We start from the raw sequence: 11472 nt of genomic DNA on the forward strand, positions 1-11472 counted from the left end.
TTCGGTGACGAGCAGGATGGTCTCCGAGAGAAGTCTTCCATCCACGGAGGCGACTGACAATGGTTCAGCCAGGGACTTGGTGGGAATATGGTATCTCTCTACCAGAGACTGGGAGATGAGGTTTCCAGCAGCTCCAGAATCCAGATGGGCGAGTTCAAAGAGACGGTTTTCTCCCCAAGCAATAGAGACCGGTAAGGTCAGAGACGGAGAGGGCTTACTTTTGTCTAGGACGACCTCTCCGAGTGGTCCTAGACACTGGCGTTTCCCGGCTTTTCCGGGCAGGAACGGATGAAGTGCTTCATACTGCCACAATAGAAACAGCTTCCCTCGGCTCGGCGAGATGCTTGGCGAGAACCGACCATCTTGGTCTGGTCGACCTGCATAGGCTCAGGAGAGTGTAGCTGAGGAGAGACGGAGGGAGTGACGGGTTTCTGAAAAGTAGGAGCTAGACGTGGAAACCTCCTCTCACGGGTGACCTCTTTGGCACGCTCCTGGAACCGCAGGTCAATCCGGGTGGCAAGAGTTATTAGGTCATCGAGAGTGGTAGGAATATCCCGACCGGCAAGTTCATCTTTTATACGGCCGGACAGACCCTCCCAGAAGACGGAAACCAGAGCGTCATTATCCCAGGCCAGCTCCGAGGCAAGGGTACGGAACCGTATGGTATATTGGCCCACGGTGAGACTTCCCTGACGGAGGCGTAGCAGAGATGATGCGGATGAGGTCTTCCGTCCGGGTTCGTCGAAGACTTTCCGGAAAGCCGTGAGAAAGGCAGGCAAGTCGGACACCAGGGGGTCTCCTCTCTCCCATAGAGGATTTAGCCAGGCCAGGGCCTCTCCGGTGAGATGGGACATGATGAAGGCAATTTTGGCCCTGTCGGAGTTAAACTGGTGAGACAGGAGTTCAAAGTGCAGGGTGCACTGATTAATGAAGCCCCGAGCCTGGGCGGAGTCGCCTCCGAAACGAGGAGGTGCAGAAAGCCGGGGTCCGGGGTAGGATACCATGTTATTAGTGGGCAGTGGAGCTGCCGGATTGCGAGTCATGGCACTGGCGGTGGTTGCAGGCAGAGCAGTCAGAGTGTCCAGGCGAGAATTGACATTCCGCAGGTGACCCAGGATGGACTCCTGTTGGGACCTCTGACGGGACAGTTCATGACACAGGTCCGAGAGCGAGGGAGCTTGGGTGCCACCGGGTTCCATGGCCCGAGCAAACTGTAACGGGTCTGGGAGGCGGAACCTCTGAGCTACTATACAAGGGGGCGGTCCTTGTAAGGGAGCGGGTGGCGACCAGGGTAGACGGGCAGGCAGTCACAGCAGGTGACTGGGACAGTCTCTGAATGAACGGGCAGGAGGTCACGGCAAGTGACCGGGGCAGTCTCTGGATGAACGGGCAGGAGGTCACGGCAAGTGACCGGGGAAGTCTCTGGATGAACGGGCAGGAGGTCACGGCAAGTGACCGGGGCAGTCTCTGGATGAACGGGCAGGAGGTCACGGCAAGTGACCGGGGCAGTCTCTGGATGAACGGGCAGGAGGTCACGGCAAGTGACCGGGGCAGTCTCTGGATGAACGGGCAGGAGGTCACGGCAAGTGACCGGGGCAGTCTCTGGATGAACGGGCAGGAGGTCACGGCAAGTGACCGGGGCAGTCTCTGGATGAACGGGCTGGAGGTCACGGCAAGTGACCGGGGCAGTCTCTGGATGAACGGGCTGGAGGTCACGGCAAGTGACCGGGGCAGTCTCTGGATGAACGGGCAGGAGGTCACGGCAAGTGACCGGGGCAGTCTCTGGATGAACGGGCAGGAGGTCACGGCAAGTGACCGGGGCAGTCTCTGGATGAACGGGCAGGAGGTCACGGCAAGTGACCGGGGCAGTCTCTGGATGAACGGGCAGGAGGTCACGGCAAGTGACCGGGGCAGTCTCTGGATGAACGGGCAGGAGGTCACGGCAAGTGACCGGGGCAGTCTCTGGATGAACGGGCAGGAGGTCACGGCAAGTGACCGGGGCAGTCTCTGGATGAACGGGCAGGAGGTCACGGCAAGTGACCGGGGCAGTCTCTGGATGAACGGGCTGGAGGTCACGGCAAGTGACCGGGGCAGTCTCTGGATGAATGGGCTGGAGGTCACGGCAAGTGACCGGGGCAGTCTCTGGATGAACGGGCAGGAGGTCACGGCAAGTGACCGGGGCAGTCTCTGGATGAACGGGCAGGAGGTCACGGCAAGTGACCGGGGCAGTCTCTGGGTAAAGGATTGGTACGACCTGTGGCAGCAGATGATAGACGTGAGCTCCCAGGTGAGCAGGCGAGAGTCTCTGGATAATCGGGTGGTCACAGCATGTGACGGCAGAGCCTCCAGGAAGACCAACAGACAGGTAGCAGATGAGCGCTCCCAGGTGAGCGGGCAGGAGTCTCTGGACAGGCGGGTGGTCACAGCACGTGACGGCAGAGCCTCCTGGTAGACTAGCAGACAGGCAGCAGATGAGCGCTCCCAGGTGAGCGGGCAAGCTGGTCCTTAGACAGACTGACAGAAGTTGGAAGGCAGACCGTCGGACCTCAGGCTAGCAGGCAGGTAGAAGATGTGCGCTCCCAGGTGAGCGGGCAAGCTGGTCCTTAGACAGACTGACAGAAGTTGGAAGGCAGACCGTCGGACCTCAGGCTAGCAGGCAGGTAGCAGGATATCAGGCAGGAATTAGACAGCAGACTGACAGGAATCTGGCAGGTATCTGGCAGGTAACTGGCAACGGGACCTGAGGGCTGAAGCAGAGTAGTGAACAGTGCTACAACATTGCTCGGGCACCTCCATTTTGGAGGAGGTGCCTTTTATATGGGAGATCCTCCGGCAATTGGCCGGGGACTCCTTAGGACGGCGCGCGCGGTCCTTTTAAGAGAGGGGGAGCGCGTGCGCCCTAAGCACACTGCCGGGGAAGGAGCGCGTGCCGGAAGCAGCGGGGAGAGCAGCGCTGGAGGACGCCGCGCCAGGAGCGGGGAGGTGAGAGGGACGGCGTCTCTGCCTAGAACGGGGCAGAGACGCCGATGCCACACAGTATATAACTGGTACCCTGCCTTTTTTAACCATTTTTCTCCTTTTTAGGCTCCATATTTAGCTAGTCAGTTTTACCTGAGCTCAACATCACAGGGAGTAAAAGCTAGGTGCTACAATGTGTTTCATACAGAGCAAACAGAATAGAGGATATCCTGCTCCCCTATCTCTCTGTAATCCAGAAGCAGCAGAATGGGGGAGATTACACAGCTGCAATGACCAATGTTGCTGTGACTCCAGCACTGAGCATTGGATAGAAAACTTATAAGGAAGCAGCTTCATTTCTGTGTGTCTCTTTGCCTCCGTTTCTCGTTATCTCTTCCTTCATCCCCCCATTCTCACCTCTCAAAAGTCAATTATAGGCAGAAACAGTAACCGGATCTCTCAGTGGGCTGATAACCTTAGTTCGGAGGTAGGAGGAGGAGTGTGTTCTGTGTTCTGAAGTGGAAAACGCAAAGTTTATCTTCACTTGTGCTATTAATTTCTGACAATTGTTAACAACACAACAGACTCAAAACTGTAATCTAGGCTTAAATTTTGTAGCAGGAGTTAAAAAGTGACAATAGCTTGAGGTTCACTTATCAAAGATAGGAGTATATTAGTAAAGAGAGACAGCGTCTACGCATCCAGTCGTTTTGCTGACTAAGCATAATAGGGAAGACTAAAGTACAGGTATGTGAACGGTGCTGCTCAGGCATAATTCTAGATGCTCAATCAGACTTTAATCCTCTTAACAGGTTCACATCAATCAACCGAAAGGATCCATTGGATGAAATTCTCTATGTAATAAAATAGACAGCATATCCAAGTCTCGGTGGAAGAATGAAAATCTTATATGGCCAATATGAAGGTGTTGACGTCAGCAAAAGTAAGACTTCTGCCACCTAAAATATGTCTTTAAATCATACGGGACCTATCAATTTGCTGTATCTTTTTGCACTCCGATTTATTACCTAGTTTTAAATTACATTAGAAATTGATTTGCAATTTTGATTGTATCCAATAGAATGATCCATTTTTAGAGCAGCTTGTGATCAATTGTACATTGTCACAGTTAAATCCTTTCAGTCTAATAAATAGTTGCATTGGAAATGCATTTTCTTCATATAAAAAGTAGAACATAGTATATTTGCAACAAAAGAAAAGAAACAAAAATTATAAATAAACGGCAACTCATTCAAAAATTGTATCCACTAGGAAAATATATCCCAGAGATGCACTGGTGCACTGGGAAAAAGAAAGAAAAACACAATTGCATTCATTATACAATTCTATTTAAATGCTAAACTCTGAGCACAGGGTTTGTTTTTTCATACAATTGAGACACAATGAGCTTACAGAAGCGGGCAATACAAAAATATAAGCGAGTAATGAGTGCATGGGATTCACACATTGCTTCATATGGATAACGGACTATGGGCAGATGAGAATAAACCTTTGCCATGATGTAAATAATCTGAAAAAAAATATATATATATGCATGTGCTAAATAAAAGATGGATTACAATAGACTCATGCATAAATAATCTAATGAATGGGTTCTGTCATTTTAGCCACATCCATTGTTAACAGGGGCATAAAATCAAGCATGCAGCCTTTCAATGCCCATGGACAAGTATTAACACTAAAATGCATCATATTGTACACCTCTGGGACTTTTTCATCATGGCCCTCGCATGGGATTAGACCTAGGTCTTCTCTGGTCAACTGTAAATGATGCTCTGAAATGGAGACATCTAGAAACAGTAGCAAAGAAGTGATAGACGCCACATGCTTAAAGCACCACTCCAGCTGTTTTTTTTTTATTGTAGCGCTGGAGTGGTGCAACTAATCTAAGTTCCCTGACCCTAGTATTATACTTACTGACCGCCATCTTCAGCTGTTCTCAGCGCCATTCCAGTCCAGTGCTGCCATCTTGACGGCGTCTGGTAACTATAATACTAAGGGCAAGGAACTTTGATTTTTATTTATTGCAATAGTGTAACTAATCTAGCACTGGAGTGGTGCTTCAAAGAACTCACACACATACCACAAAACAATAGCCTATAAATAGATCTGAAAGCAACATCAGTACTAGGACACTATTTAAAGGGAACTTGTGTCCAATTACGCTAGTAACCTGCAGATATAGGGTTAATCTGCAAGTTAATTGCGTTATGAAGGAGCCTGGCCATTGTACTGAAAGTACAACACACAGCAGAAAATTAGTTTTAATTTCTCCAAGGAGTCATGCAGGCGTGTCCTGAATGGCTAAAGTCACTGCTAACCCCACAGAGAGCATCGGTTGTAAGCATACCCCAGCAGTGACATATTTTATTCACAACAGAACATAGAACACAGATCAAAAGTTCAAAAGACATTTTACATTTTATTTGAAAAAATGAACTCATGTAGAAATTGATGGCAGCAACACATCTCCAAAAAGTTAGGACCGGGTCAGGACCGGCTCCAGGTTTTTCTGGGCCCCGGGCGAAAGAGTCTCAGTGGCCCCTTTAACACATACCACAATTCATGATGCACAGATACCTCAGAGAAATATATATATAGTACAATGCAAAGATTTCACTTCTTAGATTACATGAGCGATATCTATTGTAAATTCTACAATAGCTCAGAAACCGGCGAATCGCTCCACACAGTATACTGGCCCCCATATAAGGCTCCATACAGAATACTGGCCCCCATAAAATGCTCCATACAGAATACTGGCCCCCATAAAATGCTCCATAAAGAAAACTGGCCCCCATAAAATGCTCCATAAAGAAAACTGGCCCCCATAAAATGCTCCGTACAGGATACTGGCCCCCCATAAAATGCTCCATACAGGATACTGGTCCCCTTATAATGCTCCATACAGAATACTGGCCCCCATAAAATGCTCCATAAAGAAAACTGGCCCCCATAAAATGCTCCATACAGGATACTGGCCCCCCATAAAATGCTCCATACAGGATACTGGCCCCCCATAAAATGCTCCATACAGGATACTGGCCCCCCATAAAATGCTCCATACAGGATACTGGACCCCATATAATGCCCCATGCAGGCTGTTCCCCCCCACATAATGCCCTATGCAGGCTGTTCCCCCGTTATAATGCCCCATGCAGGATGTCACCCCCATATAATGCCCCATGCAGGATGTCACTCCCCTCCCATATAATGCCCCATGCAGGATATCACCGATCCCCCCCATATACTGCCCCATGCAGGATGTCCCTTCCCCCCATATAATGCCCCATGCAGGATGTCCCTTTCCCCCCCATATAATGCCCCACGCAGAATGTCCCTTTCCCCACCATATAATGCCCCATGCAGGATGCTCCTTTGCACCACCATATAATGTTCCATGCAGGATGTCACCCCCCTCTCTTTAAAATGCCCCATGCAGGATGTCACCCCCCCTCTCTTTAAAATGCCCCATGCAGGATAACACCCCCCTCTCTTTAAAATGCCTCATGCAGGATGTCACCCCCCCATATAATGCCCGTTGCAGGATGTCACCCCCCCATATAATGCCCCATGTAGGATGTCACCCCCCCCCCCCATATAATGCCCCGTGCAGGAAGTCACCCCCCCCCCCCATATAATGTCCCATGCCTCCATACATTAAAAAATTTTTAAAAAATCAAATACTCACCTCACTCCTCCTCACCTGCTGCCGCTGCTCAGGTCCGGACTCCAGCGTTGCCGGCGTCTTCCTGCTCTGCGCTGCCTGTGATGGCTCAGGGGAGGGCGCGGTGGAAAGATGTCACCGCGCCCTCTGACCTGAGACGTCACAGAGAGTGCACAGCAGGAAGACAGCGGATCTGCGGAGGCATGGGGAGAGGTAAGTATCCGGCTACTGGGGCCCTGAGCAAGTGGGGGAGAAGGGCGGGCGCTGGCACCGCTCTCCTCCGCCCATAACCCAGCTGAGTGCCCGACCGCGAGTGGGCCCTCCGCCTGCTCAGGGCCCCGGCACTTGCCCGGGTGCTAACGCTGGTCCTGGACAGGGTTAATAAAAGGCTGGAAAAAGTAAGTGGTACTAATAAAAAAAAACAGCTGGAGGGTCAAATTTCAAGTTTTAAGTTACTTGACTGTGTATAAAATGAGCATGTTGGAGAGGCAGAGTATCTCAGAAGCAAAGATGGTCAGAGGATCACCAATCTGTTTACAACTGCGCTTAACCCCTTAATGGCCCAGGCCATCACCTCCGGTTCAGTGAGGGCTCCGGCAGTGAACCCGCACTGAACCGGGCACATGTCAGCTGATTGTTACAGCTGACATATGCCCACAACAGCCGCGGGTGGAATCGTGATCCGTCATGTAAAGATTACTATGAGCGCCACCTAGTGGTCGGCGCTCATAGTACAGGAGCATTCTGCTACATAGAGGTGATCTGCTCATCATGTGAAATTCAAGTGCAAAAGGTTGAGGGTCAGTAATAGATGCAGGCGGCACCACATTAAACACAAATATGATTCGGTTTTGCAAATCACTGCATGAGATCAGGAAGGCTTCCAAAAATCATTGTCTGTGAACACAGTTGGCTATGCAATTCACATATGCAAATGACAGCTCCATTATTCTGTCAGGCAAGGTGTGGGAAAGACTTAGTGCAACACAGAGGGAAGAGGCAAAGGGAGCCCAGAAACTAGGGAAAGGGGGAGTGGAGACCTCCTAGTCTGGTCTAGTGTCACCCTGTCTCAACTACTGTCCCTATATTGGCTCTTCAATCGCCGCACGCGTGCCTCGCCATGACTTTCTCTGGCATATGGCTAAGGCTAGGGAAGGAAGGAGATGAGCACTAGTTGATCTCCACTAAACTTTATAGACAACAAGGGTAGACAAACAGGGGGGAATTGCTTAGCTTTAGACAACTCCAAACAAATGCGCACACCAGGCCAGGGAGCTAATTAGCCAGAGGGAGGTAGCCGCTGAGTCCCAGAGACTGCCAGCCTCTAAGAAGATGTCTGTACTGCCAAACGTAGAGATCTCCTGCAACAAACTGCAGGGCGACTGTCTGTCACCTCTGACACACCCGTGACACATTCAAAGAAGAATCTATATATCAACACCTCCATATTCTCTGTGCCAAAGCTCACTTAAAATGGTCTATAGCAAAATGGAAAACTGTTCTGTGGTCAGATGATTAAAAATGTGAAATTCTTTATAGGTGTCGTGTCCTGCAGACTCAAGAGGTGAGAGACCATCCAGTTTGTTATCCAGGGCACAGTTTCTGAAGCCATGATGATATGGAGCAGCATTAGTGCCTACGACATATCAAGCTTACACATCTTGAAGGCACCATCAATGCTGAGCATTATATAGAGGTTTTAGAACAACATATGCTCCCATCCAAACAATGTCTATTTCAGGGAAGGCATTGCATATTTCAGCAAGACAATGCTAAACCAAACACTGCATCCATCACAGCAGCATGGCTTCACAGGAAAGGAGTTCAGGTGATGAACCAGTTGCCTGCAGTCCAGACCTTTCACCAGTAGAAAACATTTGACGCATTATAAAATGAGAAATCCAGCAAAAAAAACAAACGCCAGAAATGTCGAGACGCTAGAATCCTACATCGGACAGAAAAGGGACAACATTCCTCTCCTAAAACTCCTGCAATTGGTCTCATCACTTTCCAGACTGTTGTAAAAAGAAGAGGTGATGCTACACACTGGTAGACATGGCCCTATCCCAACTTTTTGGAGATATGTTGGTGCCATCAATTTCTAAATGAGTTTTTTTTTTTTTTTTCAAATTAAATGGAAACATTTCTAATGTTCAACATCTGATATGTTCTATTGTGAATAAAATATGGCTATAAGAGATTTCTAAATCATTACATTTTCGTTTGCTTTACATTTTACACAGTGTCTCAACTTTTTGGGAACTGGAGTTGTATTTTAATTTGGTCTTTTGCAAAATTCTGACCTATTCCCCCTCCCTTTGTCCTCCTATTAGGGCACAGTCAGACGGCCGCATAACACGGATGACAATCGCATCGCATCCCTCAGACTAGCCGACGGCTCTCCTGACCCAACTGCATAGAAATACATGCCATCATACTTGGGTCAGGAGAGCTGCCGGCCAGTCAGAGCTTTGTGATGTGATCGTCATCCATATTATACGGCCGTCTGACTGTGCCCTTAAAGGGAATCTGTCACCCCCCTGTAACTTAACTGACCTCTAATATGGACATACAGGTGATAGAAATGTGAATCTATACCTACCTATATGCCTCATATTAGAGGTCTTGTTGCTGTGAAATTGCTTTTTATTTCTTCTGGCTTATGATGTGTTCCCATCCGGGGGACGGGAAGAAATCCTGCCTACTGTTTTAATTAAAATATTGCCGCCCTACCCTGCACGTCACAGTGCCTGCACACTTCACCTTTGTCTGCAAGGCGTATTTCTTCCAGCAGTCTATGTATGAGTGTAGAGCAGGGATCTTGAGCGCAGGTGCCAAGAGTCACTCTGGAGGACTGGAGTACATTCCTATGATTTTCAACACTTTTGCACACTTTTGAAAAAGTTGATGTAACTGGCATAAAATTGTCAAAAGTAGCAACATTTTTACGCAACTATAAATTGTGAATTCTTTTTGTGACATTTCCAACAGTTTTACGCCCAATATAAATATAACAGAAAAAAGCTGGATCCAATGTTAAACCCTCAAAACTATAGCATGAAAAATATACGTAATATCACAGAACATACTTCAAATGTTTTATTAAAACAAATCAAGAACAACCGAAATAAGACATTAAAAGGGCATTTTAGAGATGTGTTGCGCTCATCTAAAAAACAAACACATTAATCCTAATCCACATAGACAGATAAATATATTAACTATACAACTGAACGGATAAAATAATCTCCCATTTCAAGGACACAACACAAATGTAAAAAACAAAACAGGTCAACCACAGAATATAAAGCATCAGATGGAGAATCCATCACCATCCTGATCCTATAAATTGTTCTGAACAAACCAGGTTTGTTTTATACCGAGTATTAATGAGTCACGTAAAAAATAATTGCAAAAAAGGACCCAACACAAATATGTGAATAGCATAAAAATAAATGTGACGCTACCAAAGGACAAACACATCTCACAACCAAAACTCCAACCACTGATCATAAGCAGACGGAGTTGGTAGTTCTGAAAACGTTATCGATCTTTACCTGTAAAGTAGCATTTAATTGTGCAAATCCTTGAAACATTTCCTCCAAAACAAAAATGAAGATCATTTTACACACCTGGTGATTGTGGACAAGTAAATATAGCATAAACCATGTATCTGTAAAGCACCTGTAATGGAATTGCAGCTACTTGTCAATATTTAATACATTAAATTCAGCAGGTTGTATAATGAATTATTACAAGAAGTCAGCAAAGGGCAGATTCCGTCATCGCCCATTTTAATATTTTGTCTCTATTGTTATTTGAATCATTATATACACACACATTAAAGCCCCCCAAACCTCTGCCATGATCGCCAGGCTCTACAGACAGAATACAATCAGCTAGGGGAGTCCTGATATAATGCAATCAGGAGCACTGTGATATTCCAGGATGATACCAGATTACCACAACCTATGATTGCAGGCTGATTTATTCCAACATGCATCAATGGCAGACAGAGTAATCACTCCCCCCACCCCACAAGACAAAGCAGCAGTGCCATACCCCACACTGCACATTCCAGCACAAGCAGCACCCCCTCCTGGCATCTCTCTGGCTGCCATGGTACATGGGCTCTATGCTTTGCTTGTGTCTGTTGCTTTATGTTGTAGATGCATTAAGGTAACATGTATAAATGTATACAGATGAGGGGATACATGACTGCCACAGTGCTGAGCCAGGAGAGACACACACTATGGTGGAGCCCTGATCCTGGGGTGTGATACATTGTAACCCAGCTGGGATTACCTTAGCAACCAGAGAATCCGCTTCTCCTCCTCCTCCTTCTCCAGCTGCTTCCTTCTGCTTTCGCTTTTTTTTATTTCTCCTCTATCACAGGCTGATGGAAGCTCGGTGCATGGTTCCACTGACACTTGGGGAGCAGCCCCAATACCTGTTCAGTCCAAAGAAGGTGGTGGGAAGGCAGCCTGATGGTCCCCCGGAGACAGGTCCATCCCTGTGTGTGCACAAGAGCTGCTGAGGATGGATGGGAATAAACAGGACAAGCAGCTTCCCACCTCCTCCTCCTCCTCTCGCTGGGAAGATGCTGCAGTAGCTGCAGCGCCCTCTGCTGGAGAACTGTGCAAAGAAGCGGCGCGGGGACGCGCCTGGGATAACAGTCATGACGGCGGGCACGCGCTTACACAGGAGGAAAGTGGCAGGTGCGAGGGATGCCTGAAGTGTCCACGCAAAATGCTCCTGTCAGGACGTCAGCAGACTTGTGTATTAAGTGGAATGACGTCAGTAGACGTATATAAGGTGAAATGACG

General features: G+C 48.0%; 1 protein-coding gene across 2 annotated transcripts in view; it reads right to left on the reverse strand.

Annotated features, from left to right (window-relative positions):
* Window positions 1-11267, reverse strand: part of RGS6 (regulator of G protein signaling 6) — a 515154-nt gene extending 503887 nt beyond the window's left edge. For both annotated transcript variants that reach the window (XM_073638881.1, XM_073638882.1), the window contains exon 1: window positions 10952-11267. The gene's annotated coding sequence lies outside the window, so the exon portion shown is untranslated. The remainder of the gene's footprint in view (window positions 1-10951) is intronic.
* Between the last annotated feature and the right edge of the window lie 205 nt (window positions 11268-11472).

This window comes from Phyllobates terribilis, unplaced genomic scaffold (genome assembly GCF_046119375.1).
Source record: "Phyllobates terribilis strain yellow unplaced genomic scaffold, ASM4611937v1 Scaffold_7__3_contigs__length_470593459, whole genome shotgun sequence".
In the NCBI taxonomy this organism is placed as follows: domain Eukaryota; kingdom Metazoa; phylum Chordata; class Amphibia; order Anura; family Dendrobatidae; genus Phyllobates; species Phyllobates terribilis.